The sequence below is a fragment of the Adiantum capillus-veneris genome, chromosome 12 (genome assembly GCF_014529385.1).
Source record: "Adiantum capillus-veneris isolate H3 chromosome 12, ASM1452938v2, whole genome shotgun sequence".
NCBI lineage: Eukaryota > Viridiplantae > Streptophyta > Polypodiopsida > Polypodiales > Pteridaceae > Adiantum > Adiantum capillus-veneris.
The window spans coordinates 133,520,334-133,531,074 of record NC_140942.1 but is presented as its reverse complement, the minus strand read 5'-3'; positions in this window follow the sequence as shown (position 1 = coordinate 133,531,074).

Here is a 10,741-nt window from a genome sequence, read left to right as displayed (position 1 = left end):
CCTAACTGTGGATGAAAAAACCCTTGGGGGATCAAGGGAAAAATCCACAGCTCTATATACACCCACCATTATATTATAAAAATCATTGAATATACAAATGTTTACGAGGAGCTACATCACTCCTTTTACAATGAATGTTTTATGAGGAGTTACATTACTCCTATCAAATACAATAATGAATATAAAGGTTCAATAAAGAGGTGTAAAAGCTATCGATTAGCTTGTAATCAAAAGTGTCTCCGTGAATCTGTTGTGTAGCTTGTCATCAATATCGCATCACCAAACATGTCTTCATGTTGTCATCAATATGGTATCACCAAACATATCTTCATAAATCTTTTATTGTCACCAAGTTTGTCTTCATAAAATCAATTCTTTGATCAATCCTACATAGATCATAGACTCCAAAAAAAAACATGTCATGAAAATTATTAGCATCGTTAATGAAATAATTACGTTCACAATGCCATAAGAGATGGTTCGCGACGCCACTCTTTTGACGACATATATATGCACGACAACATATGGTACATAAAGTATAAACGTAAAAGTACAAAATGTGTGATTACGTGATACAAATGATATGTGTATATACTACATAAAACAACATTTATCAATGTAGTGATCAATGAATACCATCAAAGTATTAACAAAATATCATCATTATGTCAATAAAAATGAATAAATGATCATGGTATCAACGAAAAGCATCATGATATCACCGAGAATAATCATTGTATCAACGAAACAACATCATGGCATCACCGAGAATAACCATGGTATCAACGAAACAACATCATGGTATCACCGAGAATAACCATGGTATCAACAATACATCATCATGGTATCAATAAAAATCACCATGGAATCAACGAAATATCATCATGGAATCACCGAGAATAACCATGGTATCAACGAAATATCATCATGGCACCACCGAGAATAACCATGGTATCAATGACATATCATCATGGTATCAACGAAAATCACCATGACCAAAGTATTAACAAAACATTATCATGGTACCATCAAAATCACTATGGTATCAATGAGAAATTATCAATAAAACGACGTAAACTATATCTCTAAAAGAATAATTATACGAGAATCAATGAACGAGTATATCATATAACAAAAGATCATGTACCAATAGTAGCTCGATAGAATTTGGACGATCATCAACGGCTCGACTGAATCGGAACGATGTGTAACTGGCTTCTGCAGCAAAGTTACGTCAGTAACAAATATATGATTGATGAAGAAAAATATAATTGAGAAGTTTTCAATTATGAGAAAAATCAAAAGCAAAAAGTAAAATTTTGATTTTCAAACATATTCGCAGTCTGAGACGATAACCCAAAATTGGTGCAGAATTTAGAGAAACTTTCTTCTGCAAAGTTATAGACCACATCGATTCCAATCCCCATTGCGGGTAGTTTCTTCTGCAAAGTTGTAGAACACATCGATTCCGGTCCCTCACGCGGGTAGTTTCTGCAAAATCGTTTTCAATAAGCAGAAAAATAAAAAACAAAAAACGAAAATTGCTTTTTAGGTATGTACGCAGTCCGCGAACGATAACTCAAAATCGGTGCAGAATTTGAAAACACTTTCTTCTGCAAAGTTGTAGACCACATCGATTCCGGTCTTTTTTGTGGGTAGTTTGCAGTCCGCGAACGATAACTCAAAATCGGTGCAGAATTTGAAAACACTTTCTTCTGCAAAGTTGTAGACCACATCGATTCCGGTCTCCTTCACGGGTAGTTTGCAGTCCGAGAACGATAACTCAAAATCGGTGCAGAATTTGAAAAAACTTTCTTCTGCAAAGTTGTAGACCACATCGATTCCGGTCTCTTAAGCGAGTAGTTTCTGCAAAATCGTTTCCAATTAGCAGAAAAATCAAAAACAAAACGCGGAAGCTGTTTTTCAGGTATGTACGCAGTCCGCGAACGATAACTCAAAATCGGTGCACAATTTGAAGAAACTTCCTTCTGCAAAGTTGTGGACCACATCAATTCCGATCCCCATCGCAGGTAGTTTCTGCAAAATCGATTTTGATCAGGAGAAAATTTGAAAACAAAAACGTACTGCTCTGATACCATGTTGAGGGAGAAGGAGAGAACACAGAAGTAGAACCCCAAAGTGTGTAGAATACACACATGAGATGATGTATATATAGAGGGGACCTGGGTGCCATATATAGAGAAGCTATATATTGAGTAGCTTCACATATAAGCTCAACAGGGAGTAGTTCGGGGCAGATCTAGCAAGGATTAGTTGCACCTGGTAGAGGAGATCGAGCAAGATCTCAGGACTTGGAACCCCTATATTACAAGTAGCCCCTCTTGAGCTTTTGGGGATCTTGTGGATTCTCAAAGAATCGAGCAAAAAAGAGATCTTTGTGCAGAGCCTCTCTATTTTTTGAAGCAATTGGGTAGCGAGACAAACTGTAGAGATTGTGAGCTTTGTAGAGCATTGTAAGCTTTGGGGAATCAGCATGAAAATAAAGCTTGAGGAGCAGCAGATCAGGCACCGAACAGAGGGCATCGACCATAGCTTGGGAGAGCATCGAGCTTGAGAAATAGAATAAGCCTTGAGAGTCTACGGAGAATTGGGCAAGCAATTACGCAACACTATAGAGAGTTGAGCTTGAAGCATCGAGAATCTTTTCTCTTTGTGTGCATCTTTGAGGGAAAAGTAGGCAAAGTTAATGCTTGCAGGCAGCACTGAGGCCTTGAAGGCCTATGGCCAAGGAATTCTAGAAGCTCAGCACATTGCTCGATTTTGTTAACTTGAATGCAGTCGAATTGAAGTAGTCTCAGCAGTGGTCAACAAGCAAAGCAAAGGGGGAAAATCACTCACAAGGCCGAGGAAATAGCATTAAAAAATTTACTGCTTTGTTGTGGACCTCAGTGCATTAAATACCTCCTTATTGTCAAGGCCCCTCCACGACTAATGAAACTCCCTTCCTGCAGAGAGTCGAGCCACTACTCATAACTGTGTCAATCCTCAACTATTGTAAGGCCTTGGGCCTTAGGTCAAAACAAAAACCGTGCATGCACTGTCATCGGCATTGGGTTTGAGCATTGGCGATTAGCACCAACTCGGTAGCGGCTATGACTTTGGCATTTTTCCTCGACATAGGCGACTACGTCATCGACGATCGCCTATTCCAGAGAATTTTCTTCGACGGTTCCCCCCGACATCCCCAACATCTCGACTTCAACTCGGCCATTTCAGCTTCGACGACCCCAATTTCTAGGCAGTTTTGCTCGCAGTTTGTGATGCTAGCAGTGTAGACTATGTATGATTGTGTGGGTCATTCCAAAGAGTAGTTTTTAGCATGATTTTGTGAAATTTCATGCTATGTATGCATTTGCGGATACAGCTTGAGCTAGCTATAGCGTGCAGGTAGGAAGTTCATAGGTTTGTAGATTTTTTGGACAGGTACAAGTCCATAGAGCTACTCATTTAAGAGTGAGCCAGTTTGCCAAGGTTTTAACAATGCATGTATGCCATTTGTGGATCTGTTGTGCGGTATTGGTGAGATTTTTCTAGTTTTCACTCAGTTTTCAAGGGAAAATTTAACGGATTTTTCCCAGATTCTCACCATGTTTTATGCATATTTGCAATTTTTCTCTCTAATGGTTTAGTGGTCGAGTGTTGGACTCCCACTTTGATAAGTTTTTTGTCAGCTTGGACGACACGGATTGGTGTTCTTGTACCCACTCTCACAGGAGTGAGGATTGCGTATGCTTGTGTGCCTACAAACAGACAATCACAGGTTTTTGCAAACTTTTGCAGGGAGTTTCTCTTTTGGGATGTGTTTTGAGCTAGTCTACTCACTACTTGCATATATGGTTATGCGCTTTATGTTCGGTTGAGATGTTTGTCCCAAACTATATGCTTCTAGATACAATAGATTGTGGAAATCTATCTACCCATCATTGACATGTGCGCTATATTTCTCACCTGAGACAAAGCTTGATCTCATGACACGATAGTCTTAATGCATTGTGGTTCATTAGTGATTTCCAAAGGAGCCCGTAGCAGCTGGTATATCCCATGCCTATGTCTAAGGTTTGAGATGGCATAATCTCGATTTTGTTGTTGGCATGCTTTGAGCAAGATACAAGACATTTCTCCTTCGTTGGGTGAGCTCCACCATGCTCATGAGACAGAGCATTTAGCTGTGCAAGACATGCTAGCAGACTTTGTAGAGATAGAGGTAGAGAGGTAGTGCTCTATTGAGATATAGCAGGTGTTGTCAGATTCTGTACAGACAGAGTTAGAGAAGGGCTACTCCCTAGAGACATAGGTAGAGATGACATGCATGGATTTCTTTGATATGTTCATGCTAGAGGCTAATGAGTTGATGCTAGGAAGCACAGTTTTGTCTATGGGTGAGAGGGATGTAGACATCCTCGTGTCGACATTGACATATCCACATGTGATGGGTAGTCTTGATGATGTAGTGATTTTAGATAGCAAAGGGGAGGAAAGTACAGCCAGATTTGCATAGATTTTGTCAACATTCGGGTGTCTCATGTACAACCTACTAGTGTCGAGGCTGAACCTAGCAGCTGTAGTGGGATCATTTGCAGTAGGAATTGTCAGTTGTATGGAGACCGATGCTAGCATGATGCATAGTGGAGTTTTGCAAACGATATAGAGTAGTGTGCAAGATTTGCATGCAGGCTGCTCTATTGTGGGTACGCACGCTTGCCTATCTCTAGAGCCGATACAAATGCATGTAGATTGATTGAGTGAGTCAGTGGGTGTAGGTTGAGAAAGTCTCTCACCTGTTTCTTGTACATACTAGTAGTTTAGCTAGTAGGATCCATTTATCGGCACATTCATCTTTAAGCAAGAAATTGTTGGGGTACAGGCGTCTTTGCCTTGCCGGATGCCCAGGCTATGGGCGCCCGTCATCCACTGACCACCTTATTCTTATGTCCATATACAAAGAATAAGGGGCTGCTCATTTATGAGTCTTGCTCCACCCACACTCTCTACTCTCTACTCTCTACTCTCCCCTTCCTACATACACACTGCATTGCACTGCACATGCACGCATCCGTGCACACGCACTCTTCACTGGAATTCTGCTCTTTCCTATCAGCTCTTGTCCCCTAATTACCATGCTCGAGAAAAGATTTGAGAAAAGGGACATGAAAAGACGGGATTATGTGTTTCTTCCCTTCCATAACAAATCAACCGTATCAATTTTTTCATGATCTTGTACTTATCCTTCTTTTCCTCAATCCTAAAGATGACAAAATGCCACCAAAATAAGTTCTTCAAACCTATGAAACATTTATTTTGCATAGAATCTCCAAAAATATGACATCGTGGCAATGTGGGAAAGTGGAAGTGGGTTGCTAATCCCAAGAAGCAAGTAGAAGTTGGTGTATTCAACCAAACAATTCATGTAGAGACCCAATGTGCTAACTCCATGGAAACAATAGCAAACCAAGATGTGGCTTGGGTCATTATGACATGGGATATGATAGACAAGGAAAATATCTTCTCCCTAGGGGGCCCATGGAAGGAGATAGGAGTTCACAACAAGCTGCTAACACCAATCTGGGCTAAAGTATGGCTAGGTGGCAACATGGGCAAGCTGATGCATAAGTGTTTCAAATAATTAGAAGCACTTGAATAGGGGGAGACAAATAGATATTTCAAGAACTCCATCACCCATTGTTCCTCCTCGCTCACTCAAATTATTCACGTACAATCTTCTAAAAAGAAATAGCTTAGAAAATCAACAATAGAAGATAAATTGAGTTAGATAAATTTATCTAACTTAATCTAGAGACAAAAGCAACCTAAACCAAAAAGAACCAAACCAGCTAGCTACCCAATATGACCTCAATGGGAATGCAGGCCTACTAGTCAGCGGTATGGTTGAAGGCTGAGGAATGTTTCAACACCTATTTGTGAGGCAAACTTTAATTGGAAAGTGTAGCGATGGCCCAAATATGGGAATTTTTCTTTACCACAAACAAAGAGACTATACTTCTAGCTTAGCTACAAAACAGACTGGTTCTTGCCACTCAACAAATAGTGGAGACTGCTATGGCCAAAAGCAAAGTAGGCAATAGTTGCAAGGAACATCTAGGATCCTCCTTGACCTAGCATAATCAATTTCTTTATCTAAAATGTGCTATGGGGGGGAATACAAACAAGGATCAAAGAAAAGGAAAGAGGATAGGCATAGACTTGTGCTCAAGATGCCAAGTGGAAATCTATTCAAAGAATGCCCGATCACGAAACTCTTGTAGGAAATATCTACAAATGTTTGCATAAACTTGGAAAATCCTCTTTTAGAATAAGGATTTGATTAAAGGAGGAAAGGTTTTCAATAACCAATCCATTTTTGTTTGCACTATATTATTTTCTTTTGTTAATCTCAAACAAACATGGAAATTAAGAACCCTTTGAGTATCCAAAGGAAACCTTGCAACAACTAAGTTTGAAGAGATCATGCTAGAAAGCAAGGAATGGATTCTCTTTATTGGAAATCACAAAGACTTTAAAGAGTGGAGGAAATCCCTTCTAGACATTAGAAAAAGCGCTAATTGCAAGCCTCTAGCATCTAGCCAAATCACAACTTGATTAGGCTCTGAAGTAGTGGCCAGAAAAATGTCTACACCCTTTTGTATATTTTTTCTCCTCAAAGCACATACTATGCTTGAGGCTTAATGTACATTATTTCCTATGATATTACATTTCTACCACTCACAATTTTGAGCATGGAAAAAAAACCCTTGATAGTGTATTATGTGGAAGATAGAAACAAGTTTCTAATATGTGGGGTATGACACTAAAACTATATTAAAAGGAGAATCTCACAGAGATATAAGTTTTGAGAAGTAAAGGATAAGGAAAGGGAAGCAAAATGAAAGGCACAAGAGGTGAGGACCCAACAAGGGAATCCAACGGGAGCATACTGGGTGGTGGAATTGGAGCTAGTCTCTTCAGACAGCTTATTCTAGTGTTAGAATTTAAAGCTACTGGTTATGTCGTCAGTTCACTTAGTGTGACTGGAACAAAGAACTCACTGGATTGAAATAGATAATTGAACTAGAATGTTATACTAAAACAAGAGACATGCTAAAAAACTGGAAAGAGTAATTGTAGATTCAGATTAATAGCTCAAGGACAACCAGTACAGTGTATAATGGATTTAAGCTCAAATGATTACTAAAGCAATGATCACAAAGTGAAGCTAGAGGTGAAGAACTTGTAAACCCGAAAGTGCTTAGAAAGCTAAAGCCAAAAGACAAGCAGCTAAGAAGCCAAGAAGCCCAATTACAATGTAGAGGGTCCTATTTATAGCTCCCAGGAGTTATTGTAGTAGCTGCCTGCGGTAATTACTACTAGTGTGACTGATCCATTGTTCATCCTTCTAAGGGACAGTTCCCGCCTACTAGGATTTTCCTCGACTTCTACATCCTTCCTCCTTTCTTGAATCTTGGTATAACTCCAAAATTTTTGAACAAAATTCCACCACCACCTGATTCTGATTTGGTGTTGACAAAACCATCTATTGTTCTGGTTGGCCTAAATCCTAAATCCTAAACCCTAAACCCTTGTGGTTGTTGATTTGGCCGATGTTCCTTATGGTTTGGTCAATGTTCCTCATGATAATACTCTTTTGGTATTTCTAGCTTTATACCATACTTCATGCTTGTTGAGTGCTTGACATCCCTATAGTTGTAATTACAAGGGTGCCCCGCCAAGGAAATTCTGGTGCCTAACTGGGAAAATCCACGACTGATTTTGAGATGAAACTACCCAGTATCCTTCCACTGAACCCGCTTCCTTGTGAACTTCTTCTGTGTTGGTGCCTCAAAAGTCCCTATGCAAGCATTGTCCTTCTAGATAAGTCTGTAAATGGACTCCTACTCAAGCCGATCTCGCCTTTCAATGGTCATCTCAAATTCATAAGGCATGAGAGAATTGTTGATTTTGGTGTGGGGATCATACACAGTGCGTTTTCCCTTTGTCACACGGGTTCTGGCCAATTTATGACAATATGAGGCTGTGTGGATCCATCCCTGTGGAAGAGGCTGATTCGTCATGATTCTAGCTTCAAAGAGAATCGCAGCCATTTCTCTATATTGTGGTCCTCGTCCTGGTTTATGAGTAATATCCTTTTCAGTGATCTTTGAAGACTCCACAGTCAGTTGAAGCAACTAATTTTTTATCTTTGATAAACCGCGCAGCTGGATCTTCCACTGTCCCATGCAGATCTTGACCCTCCACATTTCTCCCAGTCCTGGAGTTTATTAGTGATACTGAAGTAGGTGAGCCGATCCACTGGTTCTAGATGCTGAGGATACAAAGCTGGGAAAAATCTGGGCAGTTTAGCCTCTTTAGCAAGTAATGAATACAGGAGAACATGAGAGTCAGACACAAACTCCAAAAAATTGAGCACAGCTTGGTTCTCCTACCGCATCTTCCTAGTAACTCGGACGAGCTGAAAGAGTCTTTGAAGAGCAATTGACTTTTCTCCTACTATCTTTGAGTCCAAGGTCCTTTGCTGCTAGAGGAATGGTCTTCAATGATAGCATGCACCCTCTGGTCCAAAACTCCTCTGGCAATTTTCATCTAAAGTAAAACTTCTTTCAGTTGAGTTCTAACTTCCTCCATACACTTGTATGTAGGCCTGTTTCCAAACAATAGATCTATTTCAAGAGCTAGAGAGTGTTGGTCTACAGTGGATTGTCGCTGCTAGTGTGGATTGACTATCCTATCATCAGAAGTCATCACCCACTCGGTACTCTTTCCAGCATTTGGATTTTGTTGGGATGCACAGGCAACTGGCACAATTATTGATCATGGAAGGCAGTTGATTTCCACTGTTGAATCATTTCTCTGGCTCCAACATACAGCCTTTGAAAGAATTTCAGATCAGAGATCAGAATATCATCCTCTGAATACATCCTAGTAATAGGATCTTGTTGATGTCTTAATCTCCTATTCAGTGTGATGAGTTGTAATGAGTGTTTCTCATCACCCTTTAATGACTCAGTCACAGCTTTGGATTTTCCTTTGCTGTCGGCAATGTGTTGTGACCGGTGTACTGGAGTATCTCTAGTGTTGCCCTTTTGTCCACTGCCTGGCTTAACTGATCATCAGACCACTGGTCCCCCTGGCTGGTCCTTGTGTTTGTCTGGCTGGTCTTTGTCGGTGGACTGACTGCCCCCTGTGGTAGCTGATCCACCATCTCTAGAGCCTAAAGGTGGAAAAGGAGTAAAGTCATTATCATCATCATTAGGTTTGTTGGCCGGATTGTCCTCCCCTTCCTCACCTTCTCTTCTTCCCTTTCAGAATCCTCATCAAGATTATTTTGCTTTTCAGTATAATCCATGATGACTTGATTTGCTAATGCCATGTTGTATTCAAAGAGCTTGTCTTGCAAATCACTCTGCATGGCCTCCATCAGTGCCCTCAGATTGTTGATATTCAGAGTGATGCTACCTTCTGGACTTAGAATATCAGCAAGATTATTATAAACATATCTCTTTGTAAGAGAAGCCTTTACTGCAGTGTGGTTTGTCATCAGTCCTTTGAAGTCCGTCCGCTTCATTCTTAGCATAGTCTAAAATCTATCAACATCTCTCAAGGCTGCTACCTTTTCTTCCTTTAATTGTTGATATTCAATTTCTATCTTCAATAACTTTGTCTATAGCTCATTAATTGTCCTTACTGATTGGTTTTCAGCAATAGTATACCTGAGTTTTTGTGCAACCACATGCTACAAACGGAAGCATGGCTGACCTGCAAAATACTCGAAATAACACGCTGCAAGCCATAAATGAACGAATCTACATACCTGACGTCTCGTATAACACATAATCAACGATGTATGCAAACAGAGCGAGACAGCAAGCGAGAGAGAGGAAGAGAACATGCGTTGCGCACGCCCTAGAGCAGAGTGCAGCTATGCCGGCACGGGAAGAGAGAAGAGGAGAGAGGAGAGAATAATAGACACGAGCACTCGGTGAAATCTCCCCCCGTGCAAGAGTGAGCATTTCCCTCTTGCACGTATTTATTTATAGATTCTTCAATACTAAAAAATGAATACACATTGGCCGGCAAGACTTAAATGGCCTTAGCTCATAAAGAGCATTTAAATAATGAAATGTCCATAAACATGATATCGTTTTTGCATAACCCTTAGCCTTTTCCACCTGTCACCTACACTAGATAATAAAATATCAATTCCATTACATACCTCTCCGTTGAAAAGCAATTGTCCTTAGTTGCAAAAAATAAAAAATCAGCAAACGATACTTGCGAAAATTAAATCTTTGTCATAAATATCACATAGTAAAAGATAAAAATAAAAGCAAACAACATTGATTTATATGCCTGTTGTCATCCAGATACTACATATTCTGGTGTCCCATACCACTAGGATAAGTAGTATATGTCATATCCTGATGAATCAAGATATCATTGGTCACAGTCTTCATTTAATAAGTCAATTCTCATCAATGTCAATTGCAATTCCAGAAATATTGTCGTGAAAAAATATCACCATATATCCATTCCAAGTCCAAATCCAAAATTAATTCCAATGCAAAATATCTTCCAACATATATCCATTTCACATCCAATTTAAAATATCCTTAATTTTGTATACCGGGGTAACAAAATGATACCAGTTACAGTGGTGGCCAGTCACTACAGTATGATTTTGTGATCGGTGCTACCCAAATTGGTGAAT